Source organism: Eschrichtius robustus, chromosome 11, assembly GCF_028021215.1.
Source record: "Eschrichtius robustus isolate mEscRob2 chromosome 11, mEscRob2.pri, whole genome shotgun sequence".
Lineage (NCBI taxonomy): Eukaryota > Metazoa > Chordata > Mammalia > Artiodactyla > Eschrichtiidae > Eschrichtius > Eschrichtius robustus.
In genome coordinates, this window is record NC_090834.1 from 86,879,344 (window position 1) to 86,899,629 (window position 20,286).

The following is a 20,286-nucleotide window of genomic DNA, read 5'->3' on the forward strand; positions in this document are numbered from 1 at the left end:
ATGGTTTTGTTTTAAATGTCTGTTAAAAGTAAGGTCCAAACTTACATGAGAAGTATGACGTGCATATTTCCAAGGCTTTCAAAAGCGTGTTTAATTAAATGTTAATGAGCTGTGCTTATTTGTGTGTGGAATGTGAATGCTACCCACAATCGTGTATGGCTAAGAAAAGAAGATCCTTATCTACATTCTAAAAGCAGTTTTCTTTACTATTAGTGAAATCACCTTTCGCTTTCCGTGCTGAATAAAACAAAAGTATAATTTACACCAGCGTCTTTAAGTAAATTTTCTACAGAAACTTAAACTTTTTTTGTGACCTTTATGCCAGAAATAGTGACAGAAAGTAGTAGTGCAAAAGATTTATTTCAACTTAATCTTGCTAAAGAGCAAATGAACATAGCACTATTAAGCAATTAAAGTTGGTGTATTTATTAGTGAAATAAATGCTCAGAAGAGAGAGAGAGATGGCTTCTGGGTGATGTGATAGTTATCAGTATAGTCACTGGTGCAATTTTTTTTTAACAAAGACATAAAACAGCCAAGCAGCCTTGACAAACCATTTTGTTTAATCTCTTTTCAAATGAAAAGCTCTTAAGCAGGCCACTTGTCTTAACTGCTTGAAACCATAAAAAGAGAGAATTGCCACCAATAAATTAGCATATTTTTAACTTCATCACCAAATGATGGTCAATGTGGCTTGGCACTGCTTTGGTGTTTGGGACTTCACCCTTAAGTGACCACTCTGGCCCTTTTTTGACCCTCTGCCCTCTTTAGCTGGCCACTTGATAAGGTAACTTAATGGTGCTCTCTCTTTTTCTCTTTCCCTTCCCATTTGCAAGTGGCACTAACCTATAAATCATTGTAAGGGCCCTATCCAGTGACAAATTAATGTGCCCTCCTCCTAATTAATGGTCATCAATGTCCTTAATTATCTAATCCTATTGAGAGCAGTTAATAGTTAATCAGGCAGCCAGTTCTTCAAGCAGGTCATCTCTGCAGGAGTGTCAAAAGTTTCTCATCTGGGGATGCTCCCTTCAAAAGCCACTTAAAGCCAAAAGAAGGAGAGCGTAGAAATAGTGATTCTTGAGCTAATTTGCCTTAGTTCTCAAAAGGAACCATTGAAATGGAACCCAACACTGTAATTGTTCAACATTGTTTCAGTTTTTCTGACAGAATATTGGGTAATTTACCATAATATTGCTAATGCTTTTAGAGGGATAAAGTTATACTTGTTAGCATCACAAGGAAAGCATGCCTCCTCATTTTCTTTTAGGTGGAATTTATATATTTAATGAAAGATATAAGATATTTTTCTCCATGTGGCACCTTTCTCCCAAGATGAGTATTCTGACAACCAGGTCTAAGGTATCATGTCTGTCACCATACAAACTAAGCAAGGAGATTCCCTAGTGAAAAAAATATTGCACCCAGAGAAGATGGTTAGCACAGTAACGTGAATCATGTTTATTTTCTCTCTCCCTCTCTCTCACACAGACACACAGACACACAGACACACACAGACACACAGACACACACAGACACACAGACACACACACACACACTGAGTCTTATTTTGGGGGGTGAGGAGTAGAAATAAAGGACTTATATGTCAAGTAGGACCTCTCCTTCGAATAACTTTAGATTCTAATAGTGACTGCATTTTACTACACTTTACCACTGGAGCTGATAAAAGATCTAGGTTTCTGTTCCATTTCCTCTCTCTTCTTCCCACTATCCTAAACTAAGAGAACCATTATAATTGGTCACCCTATGATTTGGAAGCAGTATTTAAAAACAAAACACAAGTAGGTGGTTGTTCTTTTTTTAAAGTTAATATTCAATACAGTTGATCAAATCCTTTACCTTTTTGGCTTATAACCTAATGAATATGGTTTTTTTTAAGTATAGAAATATAAGTGAAACATATTCTAAATAACTTATTTACTTATGCCATAACATTCAATTTGGTGATTAGAAAAAAATGTGAATTAAAGAATCAAACCTAACAGAAGTACATACATATAGGATAAAATCATGTATTTCACGAAAGATTAAGTGCTTTAAATGTAGCATTGTACATTATAAGATGCATATGGAAACAGATAGCAAGTCTTTCGTGATATATTATGGGCAGTGGAAACAAGAGGATTCCTTCATCAAGTGGCAGTGTTTTGATATGCACAACAAATAAATATTTTTTTAAAACTGCCTTGATATTTAAAAAATAAGATGTACACTATACTAGTCTGTAAAGTCTGAGGCTATAATATACCAGACATTGAATCTGTGGCTTTCTTTCAGAAGGAAAGGTGGTTTAGCAGGTAAAGCAAAAATAACTTTTCTGATTCCATGCAGGTAGATTTGTTACATGTGGGAATTTTCTGTGAGTAACATGGTCTCAAAATGTGGCACAGGTGGAAACAAGGGGCAAAAGAAACAAGTAAAAACCCTCATCTCTATTTTTAGCATCCCTTTTCTTTGATTTATTAAATCATTGCCTGTTTTCATATGAAAACTGAATATGTTTTTACTAATAGCCACCCAGGGCCTCTAACAGGTAGAGCAACTTTAACCAGTAATCTCTAGTTTCTTTGAGTGATTTGGAGAAGGCAAAAGAATATTTCTCCCTTTTTGGAGCATGTGTTAGTGTTGTCCAGATTCAGGTGGAAGCATTTGTCTAATCACAGTAAATTTTTAGTGATACTTAGTATTCATCACCTATAAAGCTGTATGAATTAGCCCCTCTACAAAAACCATAGCAGGATGACACTAAAATCCTGGCATGCATTCTGAATAAGTAAAAGAGAAAGTTTAAAGTTGATTCAACATGGCTTCAGGTTAAAAGAAATAACTTGCCAATTTTTTGAATGTTGATAATCCTTGTAAACTATACGTAGTAATTCTCTAGCATATCTGATTAACCATAATATACTACTTATTTCTTGACCTTACCATAGCTCCATTCAATCATAGCTAGCATTTATGAAGCCTTTATTGTGTACCTGGCACTGTTTTGGCTTATTTATATTTTCTATATTGAGATTAAATATTTTATAACCAAAGGCTTTACTAAGGTATAATAATAGACTCAATATATGGTAACTATGTCTTTTTCATCTTTGTATCTATCCCAGAACTAAGAAGAGTCACAGACTTAGTAGGTATAAAATCTCTGCTGAAATATATATAATGTGGATAAATTATGGAGTTTAAAGAATAGCCCAAATAATACAGCTATAAATATTATGTAAGTTCCACTGGTCAAGTGACCTATAAACACTACCTTCTCAGTTAAGTTCTATAAAATGTATAACTTGGTTACATAACTTCACTTCCAAGATGAAATAACTACTTAGATTTGTATTTTTTCAGTTTCTATAATTTTTGCTTCTCTGATGTTGGGATCATCATTAACCAGTTTTCTGTTTATATTAGTAATTATGATGTAATTATAGTACATAAGAGATTTGGTAAGATTTGAAATGTAGCTGTATTTAATTTGATGACATGATAAGAGCAGCATTTTTACTTCCATTTAATATTATTGTGCTATTTTGATTTTGCATTGTTCAGTTTGGTCATATCTTAACACACTCTAGTAATCTAATTTTCTAATATAAATAATAATAATGTATTATTACATTAGGTGCAGACCCTATTAAGGTTATTACAAACAAGGTTTCTGCTTTAGTGATGGGACAGTTTTCTAGCTCTAAGATTCAGTGTTTCTATGTTCAAGTCAGAAAGTATGGTTACTGGGGTATACTGGAATATACAAAAGACATTCACCATTCACTGCAAATTTTCAGTATAAAGATAAACAATACTTATGTAGGCTTTTAACTGGTTCAAAAATAGTGAGTATCATAAATATCATATCTGTGTGGGTTTTGTATGCTAAATGAATACTAAAAGTTCAGAAAATCAAAGTAAATCAACTTTATTCACGGTTGTCTTGTCATACTTTGCCCCTAATTCGGAATACAAGACCTCAGTACCTCTCCAATCACCAAGAACTTTTTCTCACAGAATAATTGATCAACCTGTATTTATTAAGAAACTATTATTTTTTATGCACTTAGTAGATTCATTCTTAAGTATTAAGACCAGAATAGTATATGCCATCCATATAAATTAGCTTTATATTAATACTACAGTATACTTGATATGATTCAGTAGAATTATTTGAAATTTTTACATATTAGAAAAGCATAAACTTTTGCAAACTACAAGGGTGTCAGTCACTGTGACAACCTTGGACAATTTAGAGTGTTGCATGATATCTTTGGTCCTAGGTTTCCTTACTCCCCTACATTTTTTTAACAGCTTTTCTAGTTCTTAAATGAGAAGTAGAAAGGTGACTGTATGTTTACCATATCTAGAGGTAGAGGGAAGGGAGAGTTAACTTATGTGTCAATTCACAGTTATGTCACAAAAATTTAAAAAATGGAAACATAAATGTCTGACTCAGGAGCATTATTAGGTTGTAGCATCATGAACCATGTAGTCCAAATATACCTTTTCTGATAATGATGCCCTCCACAAATATTGATTGGTATTTCAAATCCCACATATACTGCAGTTAGCAAAAAGAAAACCAAAGTGGAACATAGACATCTATTCTTATAGATAAAATCATTTGTCAAAAGTAAACCCAAATTAACATTCTTTAACAGTAGAAATGTCATTTTATACTGTTCACATTTTAATGTTCATTATATTATCATCCCCATATTTACACTTTAATTCCCAAGTGATGTAGACATACAGTAATGTCATATAGGTTTCACAGAATCTCCAGAAGCTGGGTTACTACTATGCTCTATATATTTCACATGTCATAGTGAGCCTATCAAAACTGCATACCACCTTAAAGGGAACACAGTTTTGAGACTCTGTCTAATCCTATTTCTTCCCACTTTGGAATCTTAATTAGAAGAGATAAGAAAAAAAAAACATCATTTAACTAAATTATTGTCCTGAATCTGTAGCAAAAGGTATAATCCGAAATTGGGCCAATTAGTGAACCCATAGTTAGCTATGCTGCAGCGAACAATTTGATTAGATCTGACACCATCCTAGTTCCCACTGTTGTTTTGCCAGGTATGATGGTCAGACTTCAAAGAGCTTGAGGCATCAGCAGGGCAAGGTTTGGAGGCCAGCTTAGGTCCGGTTGTTAATCTCTCTGCTAAAACCACAGCAGCTCTCACACAAAACAAGCTTACACGACACAATCATGCGGTATTAAAGTTAGGGTTGAGTCATGCCAATTTGCCTTTGATTTTTTGATGATTGACCAAAGATGGCTACATGACTAGACACATGCTAAAAGTATACTGATTAGGTAAGTTCCCAAAATATTTGAAGTATTTTTTAACTTCCTATATAAATGTTGTGAAAGCTTATTCCCTTTGATCAAACTTCCAAAGTAATAGTACTATATTGGGGGTGGGGGGGAGGGAATGAGTATTTCTTACTGGCAGCTTGAATCCCAAACTTTTCACTTACTGCTTCATAAAAATTTGTCTTTACATTAATAATTCCATAAGGAGAATGTAAAAGGAAATAAAAGGAAATTGTTTCTAAGTGGTAAGCTTTTTAAAAACCTATTAAGCGTGTTGAAAGAAAAAACATTTTTCCCTGCGTCGTTTATGTTCACTGCAATTTTTCTGAAATTTCTTTATAATTATTTTGCACTTAAATGTTGAGTAAAGTGCCCTTCCAGGACGTGATTGCGTAAGTGTTCTTTTCTCTGCATTCTGATTTGTTGGAATATTGCAGCAATAGTGACATGTTTCCATTCTGAGAAGGGCCTAAGGCTGCTTTAGTATTATTCCAAATGATTGAAGCTGCCATCTTGCTGACTTTCCCTTAGGCAGCATAAGGCCTGTTTGCTTTTGTGTTCGTTTCACATGCTTCCTGTGAGTTTGGCTGGCAGAACATCAGTGCTTCTCTTGGCAAGGAAGAGTAAATTCATGTTTGGCTATTACATATCTTAAAGTTTCTGTATGGTCAGCAACACCTAAGATATTAAACTTGTAATTCATTACATCAAATGAATCCTGTTTCTTTGAGAGATACTTTTAAATACCTTATGACACCTTGACTATGAATCATTTCTATAAAAATATCATCCCTTTATAAATTGAACTTAAGGTCTAATATTTCACACTGCACTATTTTTTATACTAATTCCTACTGCATTTTACTTAGGAAATTTAAGGAAAGCATATATTTGAATAACGAGATAGTTGCATAAAGCAAAAGTCAGATACTTAGAATCTTGCCAAATAGTCTTTGGTCCATGGGTCTCTCCTAAAGATCCTGTGGTACCTGTAGTGAAGTAATCTCACCTTTGAGACCAGGATGATACAGATTTAGCATTGCATAAGGGTGCAAGTAGAAAAATATCTCTTCTCCTTCCTAAATTTTGCAGATACAAACATTTTTGTATGTGTTCTATGATGTGGCTCCAGGAAAATTATATTGCAGTACTTCAAGGATTATTTTTTTTAAAGCCTTTGTAGAACTGCTGTAGCAGAATTCACTCAGTTTACATGTTATTCCCTGAAACACTTCCCCCCACAATGTGTTATTTATAGTGTCTAAGGAGGATAGGAAAAGAGAAAACAAAAAATGATGACAAATCATGGCTGTCCCATTTCATCAGCTAAATGCATTTTTATGTTCCTAGAAGGTAAGAACATATATTTTACTAATATAGCCTCCAAGGTACTTGGAAGAGTAAGAAATACATAGCAGAGCTTAATAAAGATGGTATCCATGAGCTTTTTGATTGATGTAGGTAGCTTTGAGGATACTTTTATACCAAAAATATCCTTAGTCCTTCTTCAATGTCTTTGCACAGCAAATGTCCAGAATATTCATTCCTCCATTCCTTTCATGGCTTTTTCTTATCGCTGGATTATAGATTAAATAGTCCAATCTCCTTCTTAGAGAGGTCTTCCCTGACTGGCCCATCTGAAGTACTCACTCAGCTACCCTCTATCATGTACCCTATTTTAATTCATAGTGTAACACTTATGTATTACTATAGCTGTTTATCAGTTAATTTGTTTATTTTCCCAACCTCACTCAACCTTATCTGTTGTAAGCTTCACGAGAGTAGGGACATACTCTGTCTTGTTTGCAGCTAAATCCTGAGCATGTGTAGTAGGCGTTCCATAAATATTTGTTAAACTGTTAAAGTACTATTTTTAAAGTAACTTATATCTATCATAACTTTCTTTAAAAATGTGTGTTGAGTATCTCATTTATTCTAGGCATTGTGTTGGGTACTTTCACATACATTACCATATTTAATTCTTATTTGATCCTCATAGGAGCCCTTGCCATAGGCATTATAATGCACATTCTAATAAGGAGATATAAGGAGTTATAAAACAGTCCCAAAGTCATAGAGCTGTGCTTAGAGCCAGGACTAAATTCAGATCTTCTGACTCCATGTGCAGAATCATACTGGAAAGTTAACATGTTCAGGAGCTCTGCTAATTATTATTAATAAAAAATTAAAAGTTTGATTGAGTGTTTAACAGAGTCCTGAGACTACTACATGTGCTTTAAAGACATTTCCTCATAGATCTCACAATGCCATGTACCATTATTACCTATACTTTACATATGAGGAAACTTAAGGTTCAGAGAGATCAAGCAACTTAATTTAGCCAAAGACACAGAGTTAATACTAACTGACAGAAATGACACTTAAATTCAAGTCTGTTTTATTCCAAAGCCTGTGCTCTTAACCACTAACTACTCAGCACACCCCAAGGTGAACCACCATCTCATCTTCAGTACATAAGCCAAAAAAGCCTCTGCCCTGTTAAAAAAGAACGAACCTCCAAAAAATGTGTAGGTATATATGTAGGTACGTACATATATGTACAGGTAAACATAGCATATGTGTGTATGTATGTATACATGCATATTTATACATAATCTTTTAACATTCAAGTTAAAAATTCTTTTGTTCCTAACAAGAATTTCTACTCTATTTTTATAAATACATTATAAAACTCAGACTGGATTATTTATCTTAGCTTCTCCGTTATATAATATTTTGCTATGTTATGTGTGTGTGTTGTGTGTGTTTGTGTATATACACACACATAACATAGCAAAATATTTTTTGTATATATATATATATATAATTAGAGTCGCAGGATTGTTCTTTCCTCATTTTTTACTTCTGGTATATGGTAGGTTTTTTTTATTTTTGGCTGTGTTGGGTCTTCATTGCTGTGTGCGGGCTTTCTCTAGTTGCGGCAAGCGGGGGCTACTCTTCATTGTGGTGGCTTCTTTTGTTGCAGAGCACGGGCTCTAGGCACACAGGCTTCAGTAGTTGTGGTGCGTGGGTTCAGTAGTTGTGGCTCACAGGCTCTAGAGCGTAGGCTCAGTAGTTGTGGCACACGGGCTTAGTTACTCCACGGCATGTGGGATCTTCCCAGGTGTCCCCTGCATTGGCAGGCGGATTCTTAACCACTGAGCCACCAGGGAAGCCCGGGTAAGGGTTTTTAATAGAAAAATTTATTTGTAAAAACGAAAGCCTTTCACTAAAACACTGTCCACTTCTGCAGGATTTCTAGATCTTAGCTAAATAAGGTGGGGAAAGTATTCTATACAGAGAAATATGGTTCCCTTATTCTAGTCAACTATATTGATATGGTTCAAAAGTATCCCAAATTTAGTTACAATATATTATTATTGTATTCACATTCCATTGCAAATTGTCCATTTGTCCATTGCAAATATTTTTCTAAGTTATTTTAATGTATCATCTTTGGAGCGTCAAAAATTATCTTCAGATAATTAAGGTGTATACAACTTATAGTAAGAGTCAACCAAATTCAGTTTTTCAAAAATTAAAAAAATTTTTCTAATTTTGCCTCCCCTTTTGTAATAACTGGTTCTAATGAAGGTTTGATCCATTCATACTAAAACCTTTTTTTTTCTGTTGCAAATGTTTCATTTATTGGAAATTCTTTGAATACCACCTTTAAGCAAAATTAAACAGTAAATCTTATGATTACAAAATATTTTCCTTTTATAGAGTAATATTACTAAAAAAGTTTCCTATAGTTTAGTAATAAGAAGAAATTGTGTTCCCCATTAAGGAAATATGAGATTAAATATAAATTATTAATTTTTAAAAGGTAAGATTTGGGAGACCATAATAAATAAGAGAAACTGGGATGTAATGGAAATGCCTTTGGCCACACAACTAGTAAAGCAGTTCTCTTATTTAAGTAGAAATTAAAATTTTGTCAAAGTTATTACTGTCATAACTCTCTGCCACAGTGGACATTCCGTATAGTAGCCAGTTCAGGTTCTTTGTGTCTGGTACAGTGAAGTTCACTGAACTGTTTTGTCAGGTGCTGTCAAGTCAACCCACCATTGTTGTAGAGAATCAAACTAAGTCATTTTGGCATGAGCCTTCCAGAAATAAGATACCCGATATACATGGTTTAATGAAATTGAGTATTTGGTTTCAACTTTTTGTAAGTATGTCAAAAATATATTGCAGTCATTCAGAAATTTCTGAGTAAATCAGTCGAAATATCTGACCCTATACTTCACTGAAAATTTGTTTTAAATATCACTACTTAATATAAAAAACACTTGGAATGTATTTGTCTGTGTTTTGTTAGGTATATGATTCTTCACTAAACATTTCAAAGTAGTAAAAGTTCCAATTGTATAGTCATTTAGTAAAAAGAGAGGGAGTGATTATCTGTTACTAAAATTAAAATTTTCTGTTGTAAAATGAAGCTAGTATCAACTTTGATTTAACTCTTTTTGTCTCCAAAGGCTATTATCAAAAACAAAGTTGTATTTGATTAGATTTTTAAGAACTTAATAAATTGTTTATGAATCTGCTAAATGTTTAATTCTTATATAATTTGAAAAATAGCTTATCTTTGTGATCAATAGTTATTTAAAAGGCATTATTATAGTGTAGACTTAAATACCTCAAAATTTTTATTTACGTATTTTTATAGGGGCGTTTTTTTGTTGATATTCCTGCTCAGTAATCTAAGGAATATTTTACCAACTTATACTGTAGCTATGGTGTAGCACTGAAAAAGCTTTTAACAAAAAGCCTCTTGGTGCAATTAAAGGTCACTTGTACATATTATAATAGACTACTAATTTACAAGATCATTGTGAAGGGTCAGTGCTATAGCATGAAATGGATTGCCCTTGGTGAGCCTGTAAATAAATGTGTCAACTTATCTTGTATTCAGTGGGCAAAGGAAAAAAACTAACATGATACTAGTTTATTAATATTTTTATAAACAGTTGCTAAAATGTCCAGCAAAACCAAATGCACTAGTGCTATATTATTGACATAAATAATTATAGAAAATTATTAGAGTATATAACTACAGTTTTTAAGGAAAACTGCTCACACACACATAAATGCACACAAATTTTTTAATTAAGCATATGGATCATGTCCAGGTATAGATAAACACAGCACAGTGGTAGTGTTTAAATGGCCTTTACCAAAAAGCTAACATGTTTCAAAATGGCTAAGTTGTACATACTCCCTTTTCTCTGTAATGAAGTTCAAAACTTGTCAGTGATTGGTATGAAAAAGGAATCGAACCTGGATAGTGACTTATTTTAGTTATCTTTCATAGCCTTTCCAATGCTCTTAGGGAAAAAAATGGTAGTGTAGAAAACATATTAATAATGATCTGTGCTAAATGAATTTAGTCATCTGATTTTTCAATAAATTAAGACTTTAGGATAAAAATAAAAGTAATGATGAAAAGAAGATATTTTGTACTTTAAAATAATTTTAATATATTTATATTTTACATGTTTTATATATATACTTATGAGCTATACCTAATTTTTTATTCTCAAAATAATATCAAATTAGTAAAAATACACTAATGAAATAAATTTACCAGCACTTTCTAGATTCTTCCCTCTGAATTTGGCCATTCAGGTACACAACAACTATACACTCCTAATTTTCTTTCTGGTTTCTGTGTACTATCAAAAATGAAAAACATTAAATTTATAGTCAATGCCAAAATAAATCTTCTATGTCAAACAAAAATAATTTAACAGTGGGTTTGAATCAAGAATCAAATGAACAATAATAAGTTAACCTTTAAAAACCTGACTGATTGGTCTATAAAAATACTAAGGCTGCTCAGTGAGGCCAATCATGAAGTAAGTAGCCAAGAATAGCTTGAACCCAAGTAATGTTTCTCTGCTTGTTATTTAGCTCTTGAATGTACACTCTGTACTGTTTGGTTTGTTTTTGTTGCCATACTTCTTTAGAACAGTGCAAACACCTGCTTAAGCCTTGTTTGTAAAGTATGGAAGCTTTGGGGAAATGTGGTTCATTTAGGGACATAAATGCTTTAAACTCGTATCTGTTTTACTTATCATGGCATCCCCTTTTCCTAGTTCAGTGCCTGATCATGTAGGTGCTCAAAAAATATTGAATGAAGGACTGAATGAATGAATGTCCTCTTGACAGTGCTCAAAACTATTAGGTATGCCCATAAAATCTCACCCTTTCAGACTGTACATAATAGTCTGATAATGCTAATAAGGTTTCCATAAATGCTTAATATTGAGTCTAAGGTTTTGACTAAGTAAAACAACCTTCAAAAAATATTAGCTAACAATATAATGGACTGTTATTGCTGAAATAAAGAACTGTACTCCTCAAAAATACTAGATAGGAAATGAGAAAAAATATAATTTTTAGTTAACAAAATGTGATCTATTTGTATCATGATTTCATTGTGGTCATTTTATTGCCATTTGAAAATTATTTTGAACACTTTATCTTAAAAGATGTATGATAATAAACATTCTATAAATGTCAATAAGAGTTTTCCAGTCTTATTCCTTAAGGGCACTCTTAGATTCGGACTAAATTTGTAAAAGTCCCCCAGAGCTGAAAGCAATCAGTCCTAATTCCTGGATTTAAAGTACCTATACCTTCTAACCCGCTTTGATCCAGTAAGTGACTGTTAATATGTCTGGTCTTCTCTGGCCAATAGAGCTGATTTTATTGCCTAATATGTTTTCCTGGCTTTTAACAGAAAAATATTGTAGAAGATTTTTAAGACTTATGAGTTAGGGATGAAATAATTATGTACAATGGAATTTGAATACAGCATCTTGGATATTCTACAATTCATATTTAAATATACATTGGCAACAAAGCAACTAATATCACTTCCATAATAACAGAATATATAACTATCATTATTGAAGAATCATCCCATTGACCTCTTTGTGCATGTGGAACTGACAAGTACCAATATAGTTCTTTAGTTTGGCTTCTTAAGAACTTTCTCCTGGGAAACCATTGTGGTCCAGATAGAAACTTAAGGACAATCATATTTAGAAGAAAATCTTTACAGTGCATAATTTATAACTGAATGCATTTCCTCCACATGTCCTATTGGCTTAATGTGTAATTCGGTCAAGAAACAGAAAGGGTACATGTAAAGATATTTTGGAAATGTGATCTACTCTTCATAGCCATAAGTATGGGCCATTTCTTTGCCTTAGCATGCAGTTATTATAACATTCCCATCATTTTATTGGAAAGGTTCTTATGCTTTGCTCCATGTAAAATTAGGTAAGTAAAAGGCAATTTTAAACCAACTATGCCTCTGATGCTTTAAAGCAAGAGGTTAGCAAACTATGGCCTGTGGGCCAAATCCAGCCCCGCAGTTTTTTAAAATAAACATTTATTGGAACACAGCAAGACTTTTTTAGTTTCTGTATTGCCTGTGGCAGCTTTCACACTATACCACTAAGTTAAGATCTTATGGCATACAAGGCCAAAAATATTTACTATCTGGTCATTTACCGAGAAAGTTTGCTATAAAGAAGAACCCCTACTTGAGAAGGCTACATACTTTAAAGAATATTTATTGAGGGAATTGTCAATTAGGGGATATGATTTGTAGACTTAAAATTAAGCTCTATTTGAGTAATAAAGAATTCACATGATCATTTGATGTGTAGTTTGCACTTTTAGAATTAATGCAGGTGTCTCTTTGAGAAAATACCTAGATTTCTTAAAAGGTTAAAATTGGAAGGGAGCTTAATGTGCTTCAAAGCCAGCTTCTTATTGTATGCACATATTTTCCCACCTAGCCACTCTGTAATCATGTGGAACCCACTTTCTTAGGGGCAACCCATTTCAATCTCTGCCAAGGACAGTTGCTAGAAAATTCTTTCAGCCGCTAAAACAATGTCCCACCCATTAGTACTAATTCTGCTTTCTGAAGCCACACATAAATTTCTATTTTGTATATACTATCATTCAATTCATAGTAAACATCTAATATGTGAGAAACAGTTCTAATTTATGTGTATATCTTCTCAGTTTTCCTTAGATTTTTATTTCTTTTTTAAAACATCAATTAAATTAACCATTTTGTGGTATTTATTGTATATTTAACTTAGAGTCTTAAACATGAAGCCCATATAATTTTTACAACATCCTTTAGAGGAACTTTTTAAAACAAAAATAAAGCATTAATTAGAAACATTAAAGTAGTGGTCCTGAATTCTGAAGTAAAAAGGGTAAATTACAGGTTCATACAATTTTAATATTTAAATTTGATGTTTTACTTGTAGCATGTTTGAATTCACAAATGGGCTTCAGGTGATTAAAAGTGATAAAATCAACATTAAATGTGATCTTTCAACTTTATTATTATAATCTATTTAAGATTAATTTACTATACAGTAAGTTAACCAAAATGTATCATTAAACTTTTGATGACTGAATAATAAGAGGCATATAGATATATTTCTAACAAGTATTAATTTTATCAGCGGAAGTATACCCCCCAACAATTAGCTGCTCATTATCCACACTACCAAGTGTATATATAATTGATAGTCAAGTTAAAACAGTAAGTTTAAGTGGGCACTGTGGATCAAGAAGTTTTGCTTATTTGTTGGTTTTTTTTTTTTTTTAACTGTAGGAATTTCTTAGGCAAGGAAATAAGGTCATATTGAAGCTTAAAATGTAAATATATTATTAAAAGTAATTTGGGGACTGGTAAGATTATTTTTAAGTCGTAAGAGACTTGAGTTGGACTCTTTCAGCATTTAATTAGGAAATTTAAACATGTAAGGACAGTTTACTCAAAATTGCTTTTATTTAAGTTCATGCATATTATTATTTTTAAAATAATTATATAAAGATTAGTGTCCTCAGCATTTAAAAACTGTTTTAAAATTAGATAAAACAAAACTCTTTTTCAAAGGTGTTTATGATATAGAATAGAAAAGAAGATTGCATGAAACCACACAAAAAGGACTCAACTACGTGTTTTCAGCCTAATAAAAATGTTGTAAAAATACTTGTAAGCTTGAAAATCACACTAGCTATTCTTGTTTCAAATTCTGTTTAATATATTGTTCTGTATGATTTTATAATAAACAGATTACTCCTTGAACAGGAATTAAGAATAAAGCTGCCAGGAAGGGGTTTTGTTGTCAGAGTAGTTCCCGCCTCATGTTTTGTAAGAGATTTCATGGTCCCATTGTAAAGAGTAGATGATTTAAAACGTGTTCCCAAGATAAACTTTCCCATTGTCATTAATGAGGATGGATAATACTGAGTGACAAGTGCATTAGGAATGACACAGAAAGAGCTGTTAGATTTGTCAGAGCATATCACTTCAGGCAGTGACACTTGAGGACATTCTTTTTGTGGATATTTGGTTGGGGGAGATGGGGGGGAGGTCTGATTTAAAGATACCAAGGTTTGTGTTTACTAATAGAATAATGCATTTTACAATTTATAAATATATATTTTCCAGTGTTTAGAAAATATTTGGAAGTTTCTTTAGTTAAGCTCGTCCACATTTTAAGTTTATGCTGATTTCTTCCTAAGAAAGTCATCAAACTGTGTAACATTTAAATATTAAAATACTTCCACAAAACTAATTTTTTTCTTTTAAAAAGTCTTTTTTCTTGGAATATCCAACTGAAGGAAAGATATTAAGAAATAACATACATTTAAAAAAATATTTTGCTTGCTTATTCTTATAAGAAGGGACTATTCTGCATCACATTTAGAGTAAAGATTTTGAAATAAGATGACACATGTAATTTATATTGTCTTTCTAAAAATATTTTACTTTAGAGAAACACATTAAATAGTGATCAATGAACAATTAATAATATATGACTATTCTGGTATTTAAAGTATTTCCAAACTGTAGTATGCCTCTCAATTTCGATTTTGAACATGCAATTGGTCACTTTTTCGCCTTGATTCATCTTTCATGCTGCCAACCAAATTTTGTCTCTGTATACCTTTTTGACACTAATAATGACTGAGTCTCTGTTCATTTGAGTTCAAGATTTCCCAAGCGGCAGTTTGGAGCTAGGATAAACTATCTATCATGATTGCATACCACTAATCTGTCTCAACCAAACCATCCTATGACTGAAATTATATTTGACAGTTCACCTCTTCTTGATGAGCCTGAGGTGAACATAGCTACAGACCATCCCTGGGAGGACATGGCAACTACTCCATATGTTAGGGAGGGTCCTTTTATTTGTGAAACAAGACTTAAACTATGCCTGTTACAGAAGAGAGATTGCTCTCTCTCTCTCTCTCTCCCTCTCTTTGTCTCTGTCTCTCTCTCTCTAATTTTTCTAATTTTCATTAGGATTTCTTTTAACTACAAAACTTTTTTTACTCAAAAATGTTTGGTAAACATTTTCTACCATTACAAGTACTACCTATAGGTTAGTTTTGCTGTGTGTTAAAAACCATAAAGTCATTTTTTAAAATATTTATGCTTTCTATAATGTTCTCTTATATATACCACAGTTGTCAAATACCAAAGATTTAGTTTTAGTATTTTCACCCTTACCTAAATTTATCAGTTCTTGAAACATCTCAGTAAATTTTTATATTACAGAATATTTCTAAAAGATTTTAATTCTCTCATTTTAACATAAAAATATTTTTCAAATTCTTTATTTTAAAGATTAAAAATAGATTTAAAGAGAACAATAAATTGAACACTGTCAGAGGAAATATTATTATAATTTTTTGATAAAGATCCTTATGTAGGCTTAATCATCATTTTTTACCATTGCTATGTACAGTCTAGAGAAAAATGGCTACCTAAGAAAATAAACTTAATTACTGCATTATATCCTTTTTGTAAAAATATCTTTCTTTTGGAATCAGAAATTATCAAACATTTTAAGACAATGGACAAGGAGATGTTAAAGACTTACTGTTAATACCCTGGAAAAAGAGAAATCTGCAGTAATATTCAAGAATGTGTATGGGGGGTTTAATAGTAAGGCTACTGTTAACAACCAATGTGGAGGACCAAGTGAACAACAGATTTAAATTGGAAAAGGAAAGACTGGGGTTATTTAAATGAAGGCATTTGAATATTAAGTGGATTTTCAAAGACCACATCTAGAAGTTTGTTTTTAAGTGGAGTCTATTTTAATCTGTCCTGGATTGTTGAAATGTGATTCTACCTAAAGATGTTCAGATGGCCTGAGAAGTTTTGCCCATGTGGTTCAGTTAGTTCATCAGAGCAAGCACTTAATAAGGTCATTCCTAACTGTCCTTTACTTTTAACTAAAGTTTATTATTCCCTTGGAAAGGTTCGTTTTAGTAAGGGCCATATTTTCTACAATTTTATGAAGCACCAATATAATCACTAAACATTCTGAACAAAGCTTTTCTAAAGCACCTAATGTCACATAATCATCAACTTTATTTTGGAAATTTCTATGAATTGATTTCCTAGTATCACAGAGATAATTGTCTGGTCAGTATAGTGAGTGGAAACACTTTTATATTTTTGGATGCAATATAAATTATTTTTAACAAATGAGCTTAGTCTGCTTTAACTTTTGTTATTTTCTACAGTATTTTTATTTTAACTAATATAATGGTTACCAGTGAGCTACATAAGAATTCAGTAACATTACCTAAGTATCCTGAAAAAAATTTTTAGTAAACTATTTATATATTTCCACATTTTTTTATTTTAACTATATAATTTCTACCAGTGATTGGCATAACATACTTCAGTGACATGTATCTGAAGAAAAGTGAGTACTGTCAAAGTAAATTAGTAAACTATTTATATATGTTCTTTATTCCAGAAGTGATTAAATGAAAAAAGTCTAACTTATACACTGACTCTAATGGTAGGCAGCCTTAATTTTGTGCTAAATTTTAACTTAGGCAGTAAAATCTGTGATCCCTTTATCTTACAATAGCCAGTTACTCCTCCCATCTAATTATATGATCATTAAATATACTTTTTTATTATACAATACATCTGCATATTTTTTTAAATAAAATTGCTTCCATTTTTCCCATAAGCATCTATTTTCTAATCAGAAGAGTAGATATTACATTGCTTTACAGTAAATATTCAAAAATTTAAAAATGGTAATCATTGAATAGTTATGATTTGATAAAACAATTGCTTCATTTGGAAAGTAGAACTTGTTTATTTTAAATTTAGAAAACAAGCAGATTAATATGACGTTTTGTGTAATATTTAAATAATTATGCTTTTTGTTTTGGGTTTTAATATAACCTTTTCCCAGCACTTTTTAAAATATACTTATATGCCTAAACATGAAAAATGTGACAAGAAAAGAAAGTAAAATGGTCATGCCTTTTAGTAAATAGCTTATATAAAATTATCCTGAAAAATACCTTAATACCATCACATAGGACAAATTCATTGTGCTCTTCAGACTATTTTTAGTAAAATGGCAACACTCAAGTCTCATGATTATATCAAGAAGGAATAATTATTTCCCACTAAAATAATTCCATCATTTTTCCTTTAGAAATTGGGGTAAAATTTCCTTTGGGTGTGGGTGTGGAGGGGGCGTTGTTTGTAGGGGTGGTTAAGATATCCTGACATAGGATGAAACCATTATTTCAATATCATGTGTATACTGGGTCAACTGAAGTTTGGAGGACTAATTACCTGGAAGGCAAGATCATCCATACATTTTTCTTAATTATTCAGTAAATATTTATGAAAATACTTTTAGGTGACTATTTTACCTAGTTCGGTGCTTTTTATCAAAATACATCCATCATATCTGGTCTCTGGCCACCTCTCCAGGCTCATCTCTTGCCTGAGCTCCCAGTTGCAGCCTGACTCTCACTGGCAGTCCCCACCTTGGCCCATTCTGTCGCTTCCAGGTCTATTGTAAATGCCAAAAATATTCTCCCCTTTCCTCCAAGTATTCTTGCCAGATTGGTCTTAAGATTCATCCTTTAATTCTTGAAGTAGATGTCACTTCTTCTAAAATGTCTTTCCTAATTATCCAAGAACAAGTTAGGTAGCCCACCTGTTTTCCCAGAATATCTTGTACATTATCTCTGCTGTAGCACTTAAAGCATTATTTTAATTTCCTCTTTCCTTGATGTCTCTCTACCATACTGTAACCTGGTGACAGAAACTGTGTCATATTCTTATTCACTAATGCATCCACAGCACCTAACACAGGATCTAAGACACAAGAGGAGTTTAGTATTTGTTGAATGAAAAACTAATAATATGTGGAACTCTGCTAAATATCTGACTACATTGCCTTTTTTTAAAACTGTCATAACAATACTTAACATGAGATCTATCCCTTTAATAAAATTTTAAGTGTACAGTACATTATTGTTGACTATAGGTATAATGTTGTACCCTGACTACGTCTTTAACTAGCTCTCCGTGTGGGTCTGAGTTGTCTGCCTTTGGGGGAAGAGCACTAGTACTCAATCCTCAATGCCCAAACGCAGGGCCACCCTTTCCGTGCCATAGTAGCCATACCAAACTGTTTAAATTTTCCCTAATTACCAAACTGTTTCTTGTTGTTAAGGTTGGACTACTCCCCTCTATCAGCCTGAAGTTAAAAAAAACAAAACAATAAACTGTAGCAGTTAACTCAATCTTTCCTTCTTGGTGAAGATTTTTCTAGCTCCTTCTCCATTCCATTCACCCTTCCCTGCCAATATTGACTTCTTTCTAAATCTTTGGCTTACATAAAACTTACCTTTTTAATGAGAAAGTATGTTGCTTGATTCATTAAAACCCTATTAACTAAATTTAATGTTATTTTTTTTAGCTAGTCTGTATTATATCTCTAACTCTTCCCTCTATAGACATGTAGAGATTCAGTATGGCTACCTATCAGGATGACTAATTAAAGCCAAACCCACTGAGCATTTAAAATGTACCCTTGAAATAGAGGGGAGGTGCCAAGTTGATAACATCTTGATAACATTGGATAGTAATATCCCATGGGCTTACATATTCATTGTTCCCAGTCAATTGACATTTATATCTATTATCACTTGAGTGAAACATGATTAATTATTTTATGATAATTTGAATCACTGTTTAAAATTCAGTTTGGAAGTGTTGTGTCCTGACCATCTTCTTTGAGCATTCCTTTAGAGGATTTGGAGCCACTCTGCTATCGAAGAAGATGATTTTTCCTTCCAATTTCTTATACAGTAAACCTCATTGTTTCCAAATAGGAGACTCCTTCTCCCTCTCTCTAAGAATAATAATTTTATGCTGCAGACGTCAAAGATGAGGACAAAAATGTCACATTGTGATTCTGTCTCAATGACACTTCACAATAATACAAAGTGAAAACTTCAAGCAAAGAAAGCCTTTTGCTTTTTCCATTGGTGTCGAAAGTCATGTTTCTCGAGGTTGTCTTTTTTTTCCTCTAAAATGGGCATTAAAATAGCCATTTTTATATCATTTATAAAGTTGTAATTGTGTCTTGAAATTTTATTCATAAAATATTTCCCCCAAATCACTGTTTTGCATAAGGTTACTTTCTTCCTAACCAAGAAACAGGAAATGTAGTTCCCACTTTTTAATTAACTCCTAGCTATTTTAGTTGGAGATTTATTGCCCTAATTCATATGTAATGTGTTTATCACATAGGAAACATTTTAAAAAAAAATGGATTAGTAATTTTGTATAATGCTATAATTATATTTCTCATCAGGATAATTACGTAAAAGTAAATAAAGGTAGGGCTAAGATAATACCTAATTTAGGATGCCTTTCAAATGTGTAATGCTTATAATTAAAGATTTCAAGTGGAAAGTAAAGGGCCTTAGTTTCCTTACACATCAGCCTAATTTTCAAAATAAAACCGTAAAGTTAGCTGAATGGTTTCTTTGCTTACACATTTACACATTGAATCACAAACTGTCCACTTAGAAGATTTTTG

The 20,286-nt window shown here is 32.3% G+C and overlaps 1 protein-coding gene across 2 annotated transcripts in view; it reads left to right on the top strand.

Moving 5' to 3' along the window:
- ELP4 (elongator acetyltransferase complex subunit 4) overlaps positions 1-20,286 on the top strand; it is a 221,601-nt gene that overhangs the window by 102,412 nt on the left and 98,903 nt on the right. The gene's annotated exons all lie outside the window — the stretch shown is intronic.